At 38.7% G+C, this 12,338-nt stretch overlaps 1 protein-coding gene across 4 annotated transcripts in view; it reads left to right on the plus strand.

Moving 5' to 3' along the window:
* The first annotated feature begins 1,662 nt into the window (after nt 1-1,662).
* The window catches only part of hdac11 (histone deacetylase 11), a 166,591-nt gene continuing 155,915 nt past the window's right edge, over nt 1,663-12,338 (plus strand). For 2 of the 4 annotated variants that reach the window (XM_039771236.1, XM_039771234.1), the window contains exon 1: nt 1,666-1,841. The gene's annotated coding sequence lies outside the window, so the exon portion shown is untranslated. Of the gene's footprint in view, nt 1,842-12,338 lie in introns of all 4 variants that reach the window. The other 2 variants (XM_039771237.1, XM_039771238.1) reach the window with 2 other exon arrangements.

Consider the following 12,338-nt stretch of genomic DNA (forward strand, 5'->3'; position numbering starts at 1 on the left):
TATTTTATTTCATTATGAAAGAATATAGTAATTTATATTTTTAAGATATTATAATGGTTTGTTTTGCTTAAATGGTGAACAATAGGTGAAGTAATTTGGCCTTATTTATTAGTTGTATGTGTGAGATGTTCACTTTTTAAAACTGTTGTTTAGATGCCACGAGGAAGGCCACTGATTGGCTCAAGACCAAATAGAATACAGATGGTTCAAATCTCAACATTCAATTCAATTTAATTTACTCTTGCTGAACACTTATTAGAGTATATAATGTCAGTCAGTCATTGTCCAACCCACTATATCCAAACACGGGGTCACAGGGGACTGCTTAGTTAACATTAGATAAGGGACAAGTGCAATATAATGTATGTATGTATGTATGTATAAATGGAAAACATTGTTCTGCTGTTATGGAAAATTTTGGATACTTATTCCATTCCCTTATTTTAGTTGTAACTTGAGTAATTGTGTTTTGTTTTTGTTTTAATTTTATTTTTTCTGCACTGGAAAATTGTACCAAAAAATGTTGTTGTACAATGTCTCATTGCTACAATGACAATAAAGATTTTGATTTGATTTGAAAAACAAAATTTTAGGAAACACCCTTGAATCTTTTTTAAAGATTTTCAGATCATGTAAAAAAAAATTTATTAAATGTTAATTAATGCCTGTCCCAAACATGAGTGTCTATAGATGATCTTTTTTCCCAGGAGATATTCTACACGTTTTACTTAAATTTCATGGGTGCCAATAATGGTGACCAGGACTGAATAAAAATGCTGAATGAGTTAAAAAAGCAAAAGGCTGGCTTATATTCTGTATGATGAGCTGGTGCCAAGTGCAGTCCATTGACTGACCCTCTTGGGAATGGCTAAAGCACCAAGAACCCCTACCCTGAGGTTAAAGATCTGCACTGGCAAGCGGAAGGTTGCCAGTTCAAATCTCGTAAATGCCAAAAAGGGACTCTGCTCTGGGTGGTGCAGTGGTTAGCGCTGCTGCCTCGCAGTTAGGAGACCTGGGTTCACTTCCTGGTTCCTCCCTGCATGGAGTTCGCATGTTCTCCCCATGTCTGTATGGGTTTCCTCCCACAGTCCAAAGACATGCAGGTTAGGTGCATTGGAGATTCTAAATTGTCCCTAGTTTGTGTGCCTTGTGGTGGGCTGGTGCCCTGCCCGGGGTTTATTTCCTGCCTTGCGCCCTGGGATCAACTCAGGATAGAGCGGAATTGATGGGTGGACTTCTGCTCTGTTGAGCCCTTGAGCAAGACCCTTAACCTGCAATTGCTGAGCGCTTTGAGTAATGAGAAAAGCGCTATATAAATCCAAAGAAGTATTATTACCATTGGAATCAGAAAATGGTGGGATGGTGTTATTTGTTACTTATTTTAACTTAAAATGTAAATTAACCCACTATTGCTAGGGAATCAAATTCCATTTAAAGATCGGTTTGGGGAATGTCACTTTTAGCGTAAATAGAGTAAGTTTTCTTTCAATTATTTCACATTGGTCAGGCTTAGAGTCACCGTGGGAGATGCTGCTGCTCCGTGCGTTGACAAGTGCAAGTGACCCTTTTTGAAGTAAACAGTTCGTTACGCTCTAGAAATCGACAGAATCCTAATTGCATGCTCTGCACGTTCTCGGTCTCGTGCCCGCGCTTTCGTGCAGTGACGCGCGGTCTCACGATCGTGCTGCACGGGCTGACGTGAAAACGTCACAGCGAAGCGAAACCTGATCGTACGCAGCAGGTGTGGTCGAACGAGCGCCATCACGTCTCCGAGTATCGACTGACAACAAACAAAGTCACCTGTCTGCGTGTCCTGAATTTAAGGGTACCATATCCAGCAGGTGAGTGTGCAGTTTAATTCTGAGCTGTTTAGTGCCGTTTTGAACTGTGCTTCACCGTATTTCTCTGCCTAACAATTTTTAAAGCCAAAATGGACTTCGATGTCGTGTTTAAATCTGCACGACTGTGTTTCTCGGATGGCTTATTTCAAACAAGAAACCACGAGACTATTTTAAAATAAAGAACTGCTCGTGCGCATTCAGTGCAGAGACCCATGGGCACTGTAGTCTTCCGTCAGGAATGGAGGGATCCGTGTACTGTGTGGCCTCGTCAAGGATTAAAAAAAAAAAAAAGATTGATTCACATGGATATCTACTCAAGTATATCGATTTGTGAGAAAATACTACAATCAATGGATTTTTACTTTGCATTAAGTCATATATATATATATATATATATATATATATACATATATATATATAAGCTTTAAATGTGTGTTATCACAATAAAAGCGGGGACTTATGTAGAACAACTGAAAGTTGACATACAGTATTTAGTTTTTTTTGAATGAGCAGATTTTAACAGCTGATAACCTCCCTTTGTTCATATTGAAACTGATGCATTTTGTCTTTAGTGTAATAGAAACTCATTTAGTGGGAATAATGCACACATGTAGTCCACATTCAGAGCATAATAATATTTAGTCTTTCATATTTATGTCTGCTTATTCCATTTAAAACTAATCACATGGAAACTGAGTGGTTATAAAGTGGCAGTTTGCACAAGGCAGAAGTCAACCTTAGAGGCCTAATGTCTGTGTACATCTGGATATACTGTATACAGTTGTTGAGGCATTCACATGTATTTATGGGAAGCTCAGTTTCATTACTCGGCGTAGAAGTGGTAGGCCTTGGAAGAATCCCATATCAACCAGGGGACATTATGCACACTCCAAACAAAGAAATCCTACTTAGAAATAAACCTGAAATCTAAGAGCTTTGAAGCAGCAACACTACCCACTGCTTTATTAGACATCCACAAAAATGCCTTTGAATATATATATATATATATTTTTTTTTTTTTACCTGGTTCATTCAGGAAAATGGAGTCATCTCGACGTTGCATGCAGTGGGATGAGTGAGGATTGCATTGTATATTATTCAGATATATGAACTTCTTCATTCACACTTTTCTGCTTCAAGAATAATTTATGATTTATTTGAATTACACATAGTAACAGATTTTCTGTGGTTGGCTGGTGCTCTGCCCGGGGTTTGTTTCCTGCCTTGCACTCTGTGTTGGCTGGGATTGGCTCCAGCAGACCCCTGTGACCCTGTACTTAGGATACAGTGGGTTGGATGATGGATGGATATTAATGGATTTTTTAAAAATGTCATTTTTATTCTATGTGCTCAGTTTATATGTTTAGTAAGGTGTTTCTTATAACTAATGTCTACATATTACATTATATAATTATTATTATTATATTATTAATATGTATATGTTAATGTGATTTTCAGACTTGTTACAAACCCCATTCTGTACTCCCCTTAGTAATAGCCCGCTCATAATAATAATAACAACAACAACATTTATTTATATAGCACATTTTCATACAAATAATGCAGGTCAAAGAGCTTTACATGATGAAGAAAGAGAAAAAAGACAAAAGATGGCTGGAGAAAAAAATAAAATCTGCAGAGGTTCTAGGCCACGAGACCGCCCAGCCCCCTCTAGGCATTCTGCCTAACATAAATTACCTCACATCAGTCCTCATTGTATTCAGGGTTCACATGGAAGAACTTGATGATGATGGTCATGTGGACTTCTGGCCTTTAATCCATCAATGTAGGGACATCATGGTGCTTTGATTAGGTGGTGGTGGTGCAGGTTGCCACCACAGAAAACAAGAAAAAGAACAGAAGAGAAAGTAGGGGTTAGTACGGATTTTGAATATGAATACCATAAATAATAATGATGATTAATTGAATATACAGAGCATCAGGATTAAACTAAGATGAAGCTACTATGAGAAAGCCATGTCAAAGTAATGACCACCAATAGCACCTTCCCAGCTAATTAGGCAATTTCCTGAGATTAAACGCACATTTTCAACATATCCTGTGCAGCCCTTATAAAACTGCAACACACCAGTAAGTGTCAAGAGAAAACGATAACTCCTTGTTGAAACCTGACAGGTTAAAATGTTACTTACAATATAATTAAGCTTCTCATTTCTTTACTCTTTCTCCATAGATGACTCTTAAAGTATTCTCCTGCATATATGCTACTTTGTACAATAAAGCAACCTCTTCTACTTCCTGTTTGATTATCTACCTTAATAAAAGGATAAATGTCTGTGTGTCTGTCCACTTGTTATGTCTCTGTCATTCCAAAATTTGGCACATTGCAAACACTAATACTGTTTTTACACATCCCATACCAAATGGCATATAGTAGAGACATAATGCATTGCATGGTGCACTGCGAGCATTAGAGCACTGAGGCTTATGTTGATTACATAGATTTCAACCCATCTTAGATGGGTTAGCTCAGCTAGTTATGCAAAAATTATGTTAGGCCGTAGTGCTCTTATATTGCTGTTGTATCTTAATTCAGGTGGACAATAAATTGACCAGTCCATAATTACATTTCTGAACTGTATATCCTTTCTTTAAAGCATCTGCTCAGTCATTCCTCATCACTGGCCCAGAAGTGGCATCCCATATCATAGTTTAGACAGAAATCTTAGTTGGTAGTTTGTTCCAGATTCCCACAACTCTGTGTAAAGAAGTGTTTTCTGGCATCAGCTCTAAATGCATTTCCCCTTAATTTTCACTTTTGTCCTTGAGTACATGATTCACCCTTAAGTTTAAAGAATTCTGCCGGATCTGCTTTATTGATACCTTTGGCAATTATGCCTCATGTATAACGCCGTGTGTAGAATTCACACTATAACATGACGTAAGAACAAAAGCGGAAATGTACTACTTACGCACAAAAAAATCCAGATGCATAAATCTGTGCGTTCGCCAACTTCCCGTTCTTCCGCTACATAAATCCCAGTCAGTGTGAAAAGTAACGCACGTGCACACACCTGCTGCCCCGCCCCGTCTCCTCCCAGAATTACACCTCTTTGAATATGCAAATCAATGTAAATAGCCCTTAAGATCAGCCTTCTGTGAAAAGACAATGGCAAAAGTATGAGGGAAAATAGAAGAATTTCAGCGAATACCAAGTGGAGGCAAGGAAAAAGTTTATTTGTTGGTTTAAACAGTGGTATAATCAACAAAAGGAAATCGATCGAGTGACAGAGTGTCGGAGAAACTCGAAAGCTCCAAGTTCACAAAGTCGCACAGTGCCCGAAATAAAAAAGAATGTGTCAGATATCAAAGTCGCTGTGAAAAGGCGAGTCGTAGCCCACCGTCTCAGTGTCATATGAAAGCTTATTAGGGTACAGAGAAAAAAATGGCACAAGGGGGGGTGGGGGGGGAAGCACAAAATGTCAACTTTAATCTCGAAATTTCCAATTTAATCACGTAGTTTATTTTGTCATTAAAGTAGAACATCATAAATTTCATCTTAGCACGTTAAATGCTTTGTTTTGTTTTTTGATCTTCTATGTGCTGTATGTGTGTGAATCACTATGTGCTTCTGGGCTTTCTCTTCCTCTGACAGGACACAGAATCCATTACATTCGTAATATTACAGCTCTCTGAATAATTAAAATACTGAGATGTATATGTGCTATCATTTTCATGATAACATGGGAACATGGTGGTGCAGTGATTGTGCATGCCTCACGCAAGATGCTTGCTGTGCCATGTGTGACCTTCGATGAAATACTTTATTACAGAAGTACTGTCTCTTTCAGACGTACTAACCCCCAATTCCTGTCCTTACTTTCCTTTCTCCAAATACCCAATCGCCACACAATCAGCTCTGTAATAGATGTTAAGCCATCTGTAAGCTTAGAACACCGATTCTTCAAAACTTTTAAGGAACATTAAAATATCTTCGTAATGTTTAATGATTCTTTCCATCTATCCTTCCATTGTCGCGCCAGCCACAGCAAGAATACAGCGCAAGGCAGGCACAATCTGTGAACGAAGTTCCAGCTCCTGGCTACCGCTGCAGCACCGTGTAGTTAAAGTTTTATCTGTATCATATAATAAACATATTTTGCTGCATTTCATCTTAAAAATGATATCATCATCATATGTAAATACGCGCTTTATAAAGTGGCTTTATAAAGGTTGTGCAATATTATAACTGTATTGCAAGTTTACAGTGAGGTGATTGTACTTATAAGTACAGACAGTTCTACTAGGAGCAATTGATGGACTGATGGAGTGCATTTAGAGTTCTTGTGATGAAACTGTTTCTGAACTGCGAGGTCAGTACAGGAAAGACTCTGAAGTGTTTGTCAGATGAGAGCAGTTCAAATAGCGAATGGCTGAGACAGCGTGTGCTTGATGTTGTATACCGATAATTCTCTTTCTGATCAGCTGCTTTACAGCTGTGATCCCACACTCAGATACAGTGATATAAATACTTCGAGTGGTGCAGTGAGAGTAATATGGAAAAAGATGATCTGATGTGGCAACCCCTAACGGGAGCAGCTGAAAGAAGAAGAAGAAGGTGCAGTGAGAGTAACAACGCTAAAGCAGTTATGGTATTTGGAATAGTTTGACCATTCTGTGGCCCATTATATTGTTACAGGTTAATTACAATTAGATGCATTAAACTAATAAGCAATATGTGGTTAATTTCAGTGTATTTATAAAGTCAGGGATGTGGTTCTGAAAAAAAAGAGAAACCACTCTGGAACAGTAGCACTGCTTTGCCGCTGGGTGCCACCAGTCTGCAAAACCAAGCGCAGAACTTGCGTATGATGGTATGAGCTACCGTGGAAATGTGAATGGCTTTATGCCAAGTTTAGGTTTTATACATCGCGATTTGAATGTGGAAATATTCTTACGCAACAATTTTGTGCGTATGCACCGTTTATACATGAGACCCCTGGTCCCCATATAGTCTCCTTTACTTTAGATTAAACAGGCTTAATTTTCTGAGTCTGTTGGAGTAGAGCGTGTCTTTAAGTCCTGGGATGTTAAGCATCTTAGTATGACGTCTGTATTAATCCCTGTGCACAACCTGTGACATACAGTACACTGCATATCACAGCAGATTTGGAGCAGTTTCATGGCACTGCTTTTTGGTTGACCATTAAGGCTGAATGACACAATGAGTCTGTCAACAACACCTCAGAAAATGCTCTGTCAGTCACCAATCCTGGTTTACACAGACTTGGTGCAGCACCATTTCTTTTCTGCACAGAGCAGCTTCTTTATTAGATAGGACTACAGCTGGTGGGATGCAGGAGGAAAATAAATCTCAATGGGACCCAAGGCTAAAAGGACACCCAGTTTACATAACACCCCTAAACTCCTGGGTATTCTACACTACAAAAATGTAAAAAGGTTTTTCATCATTATTTTGTTGCACAATACAATACAATACAATTAATTTTTGTATAGCCCAAAATCACACAAGGAGTGCCGCAGTGGGCTTTAACAGGCCCTGCGTCTTGACAGCCCCCCAGCCTGACTCTCTAAGAAGACAAGGAAAACTCCCAAAAAACCCAGTAGGGAAAAAATGGAAGAAACCTTGGGAAAGGCAGTTCAAAGAGAGACCCCTTTCCATGTAGGTTGGGCATGCAGTGGGTGTCAAAAAGAAGGTGGTCAATATAATACAATACAATACACAGAACAGTAACAAATCCTCAATACAGTATACAAATAAAAATTTTAGAAGTACGTAGCAGAATTTAACAGTAGATTATATCACATACAGTAATATGATTTGGATTTGTTTAGAGTCCTGGAAACCTCATCCATCAAGCTGCCTCCCCATTTGGCCATTCCACGGCTGAAACAGTGCTGGGCCAGCCAATCCGATGAAAGGACCCCTCTTTCCCATGATTCCTGTGATCCTCCATCAGGGATGACTTTACCTTAGGCAGGCAAAACAACTTGGCAGGTGGGCCGTGGCACCAAGTGCCACATTTGAGTACCGAGAAGAGAAACAGAATAGGTGAGGGTTAGTATCCAATTATAACTATCATGTTACTTATGTTTTAGTGCTAATGACTAACAACAGAGATGCAGTATGTACAGTTAATCAGCAGCTCTAGTCAGGATATGCTAAACTGAAGTAGTGAGTCTTCAGCTGGGATTTAAAGCTGAGACTGAAGGGGCATCTCTTATAGTAGCAGGCAGACCATTCCACAGTTTAGGGGCCCTGTAACTAAAAGCTCGACCTCCCACTGTTATTTTATTAATCCTTGGAATCCTAAGCAGACCGGCATCTTGAGATCTTAATGTGCGCTCTGGTTTGTAAGTCATGATAAGTTCAGACAAGTAAGCCGAACCTTGGCCATTTAATGCTTTATATGTTAAAAGGAGGATTTTGAAATCTGCCCTAAACTTAACCGGGAGCCAGTGTAAGGATTTAAGAACTGGAGTTATGTGTTCATATTTTCTTGTTCTTGTAATAATTCTTGCAGCAGCATTTTGGATTAACTGGAGGCTGTATAAAGAACAGTTTGAACATCCAGTGAACACCGCATTGCAGTAGTCAATCCTACTAGAAATAAATGCATGAATTAATTTCTCAGAATCCTGTTTATTTAGAAAGCACCTTAATTTCCTAACATTTTTAAGATGGAAGAAACATGATTTGGACAACTTTGTAATATGCTTTAAATGACATGCTAGAGTCAAAGATAACTCCTAGATTGTGGGCTGATTTAGTAAAATTAATAGGGATTCCAACTGAGTTAAATGATGACAAAATATTGTTGTGATCAGCGTCATTCCCTCCAACAATTAACATCTCTGTTTTATCTGTATTTAAAGACAAGTAGTTCTCATTCATCCACTCCTTTAATTCACTAACACAACTAATTAAAGACAACATTGGAGAAACTTCATTTGATCTAAATGAAAGGTATAACTGGGTGTCATCTGCATACGAGTGAAAATTAACATTATGTTTCCTAATGATAGATCCCAGTGGAAGCATGTAAAGTGAAAACAGTAAAGGTCCCAGTACTGAGCCCTGTGGGACACCATATTGAACTTCTGTGTATAATGATGGAGTACTGTCAGCACATTTCTGTACATATTGGAATCGATTTGATAAATAAGAACTAAACCAAGCGAGCACGGTGCTTGTAAGCCCAACATACTGTAATTTCTAGCCTGTGCAGTAAAATAGAATGGTCAATGGTGTCAAATGCTGCACTTAAGTCTAACAACATAATTACAGTGGAGTTTCCTTCATCAGAGGATATCAGAATGTCGTTTACAACCTGCGTTAGTGCGTTTCTGTACTATGACCAGTGCGGAAACCAGACTGGAATTTCTCAAATAAATTGTAATGCGTAAGGTGTGACTGAAGCTGATTGGCGACTACTTTTTCTAGTATTTTAGAGAGAAAGGGTAAATTTGAAATAGGCCTATAATTATTTAGTATGTGTGGGTCTAGGTCTGACAGTTTAAGTAATGGTTTATTGACTGACACTTTTAGTGCATCAGGTAATGTGCCGTGCAGTAATGAACTATTGATAATGTTTAGAATAGGCGCTGCAAGAACATCCATTGCACTTTTTACTAGTTTTGTTGGCACTGGATCTAGGGAACAAGTAGTGGGCTTCATTTTAGAAATTAAAGTTAAGACTTCCTGCTCAGTTACAGGATTAAAATTACTAAAGTGCTGAATGCAATGTGAGACAGGGTCTGCAAAGCTAGTATTTGGTTTGTACTGTGATGCTGAGATCTGGGATCTCATATTTTTAATTTTCTCATTGAGGAAGTTCATAAAGTCTGTACTTAGGGGTCTGCGATATTGGCAAAAAAAAATATCTCGATATTTTCTGGGACTTGCGATATAAATAACGATAATTCCAAGATATTTTGCATCCTTTAAACATGTGTTTGTAAGTCTTATTAAGATCTAGCTTGGTCTTGGTAATAGAAAATTAATTGTAGCTTAATGAAACATTTAAGGAAAACTGGTCTTATTTATTTAAATAAAACTGAAGTAAAACACCTGGGTCCTTTCTGTGTGGAGTTTGCGCGCTCCCCCCGTGTTTGCGTGGGTTTTTGCCAGGGGCTCTGGTTTCCTCCCACAGTCCAAAAGTGTGCAGGGTAGGCTGATTGGCGAGTCTAAATTTACCCTGTAATTGTGTGAGTGTGGCTGTGCGAGAGTGTGCAACCTGTGGTGTGTTGGCACCCGCCCTTAGTTGTTCCCGGGACAGGCTATGCCCACCTCCCCTTCCCCCCGCGATCCAAGTTGGGATTAAGCGGTTACGATAATGGATGGGAGGATGGATGAAGTAAAACAAAAACATTAAATTCACCAATCAACTTATTACAGTATGTATTATAGTACATAACTGAACAGTGGCTTACAGGATGTACACAAACATTTGCACTAAGACCAACAAAACTATTGAAATGAGAGCACCTACTATTCATGTAAACAAGCTATGAATGCACAGGAAATAAAATACCTGAACATCACAATTACAGGTCATGAACTGAACATGTGCTGCATGCAAGCAAGACACAGAATCACAAAATCTAACATACTGTACTATACTGTAAACATGTAAACATCTATCGAATACTTCAGAAGTAGCATTTGTAAACAAGTTTTACACAAACTAACACTATTAAATAAATTACTAACTTCCTTTGTCCAATATTGCACAAAGTTATGAGGTTTGAGAAAGTTATGAGAAGTGTAAAATTGTACTGGAGAAACTTCAAGTTGTGTGACAGGAACACCAGCCTGTCCATATCATCTGGCTTCAAAACAGCACGGTTACATGTCACAACATTTCATCCGGTGCTGAAAACCCTCTCAGAAGCACTGCTTGAGGCAGGAATGCACAGGTACCAATCTGGGGAAATGTACTTCTTGTGTTTTCCACCACTCAAGTGGATTTACCTCACTGTCCACCTCAGGTATCATTAAGTAGCTCTTGATCTCTTCACTGAATTCCTGTGCTTTTTTGAAATAGCTTCCAAAAGACTTTTTTTCTTTTTGCTCCCTCCCTTGCGTCATCACCTAATCCAGTTTCTACAGCCATTGGGTGAGCTGAAGCAGTTGAGGGTCCTGAGATAGGGCTGTCTTCCACTGTCGCCACAGCCATAAGTTCTCTCGCAGCTGCCATTGTAATGGCTTCGATCCTGTCATCATTATTAAAGCGATTTTTGAACCGTGGGTAAAGTGTGGATCCCAAACCCAACAGCTCGTCCACACAGTCCTCTGTGTATTTGGAGCTCAGATACTCTAGAATGGCTTGTTTGATTTTTTTGGTTAGGTCTGTGTCATCAGACTTCCCCTCCAGGACATCAGAGTTGAATAAGGCCAGCACAGGTTTTAAGTAAGAAACTGCTACAAGTTGCTCACCTGAAAGAGCATCTGTGAACTCCGGAAGAGGGCCTAGTGCTTTACTTACTGCCTCCAGCACTTCAACATCTTGCCATGTTGGGACAAGATGCCTGTGCTTTTTGTCTGCAGTCAAAACATGACAAAAGGCTTTTTCTTGTTCAATAAATCTCTCTATCATGTGCTGTCTTGAGCCCCATCTTGTTGGTGACTCGGTGATAAGTTTATGCATTGGAAGTTTCAGCTGCTCTTGTGCATCAACAAGTGCTTTCTTCTTTTTCCAGCTACTGGAAAAAGCTCCGACCACCTTTTTGCAAACTCCTATGGCTCTGTCTATCCTTGATCCTGCATGCTTCTCTCTGGAAAACATTTAATATAAAATTTAACGGAACATTCAAAGTTTACTGTATATAATAATTGCATTACAACATTCTTAGATTTTTATTGTATAATGGAATGTATTATTTGAAATTATATTGAATTATATTTTTCTCATCTACAGCTTTACTTATCATGTCTTTTTGTATTTTAAAATATCATAATAAATAAGATCAATTTAACCTAACCTGCATTTTATAGAGGAACCACAAATTACTCAACAATCGCAAAGTAACCAGTTTTCCATCCAAGGAGTTTTTGCGAAAAAATATTTAGCGCTTCAAATTTTAGCTGATGGAAATGCTAATTATCGATAAAATGTTGTACATGTCGACATAATATTTTTCCGTTTAACTTTAGCGAATAAATTCCATATCGATACTTCAGATGTCGCAAAAACTACATTGGAAACACTTGTTGTCGGAAAAAAAGGGCTTTAACGCAAATAAATGTGTCACATGATATATTTTCATCACGTGCAATCAAAATGAGAATAGCAGAGCGGTTCGCATGGTCTGATGAAGAGACTCGTTATTTCTCGTGATGAGCCAATGCAGTAGTGGATAGGCTGGGTCTCCTGCTACTAAAAGGGGTACCTGAACTCCCTCCACATCAACTGTAGCCTGGGGGTGTCTCTCAGGATGTCTAAATAATACAAAACCGCAAAGGTAATTTACTGTGCCAGTCAAAATATTTAATAAACCATGTGTTTCATTATC

Source organism: Polypterus senegalus, chromosome 12, assembly GCF_016835505.1.
Source record: "Polypterus senegalus isolate Bchr_013 chromosome 12, ASM1683550v1, whole genome shotgun sequence".
Taxonomy (NCBI): domain Eukaryota; kingdom Metazoa; phylum Chordata; class Cladistia; order Polypteriformes; family Polypteridae; genus Polypterus; species Polypterus senegalus.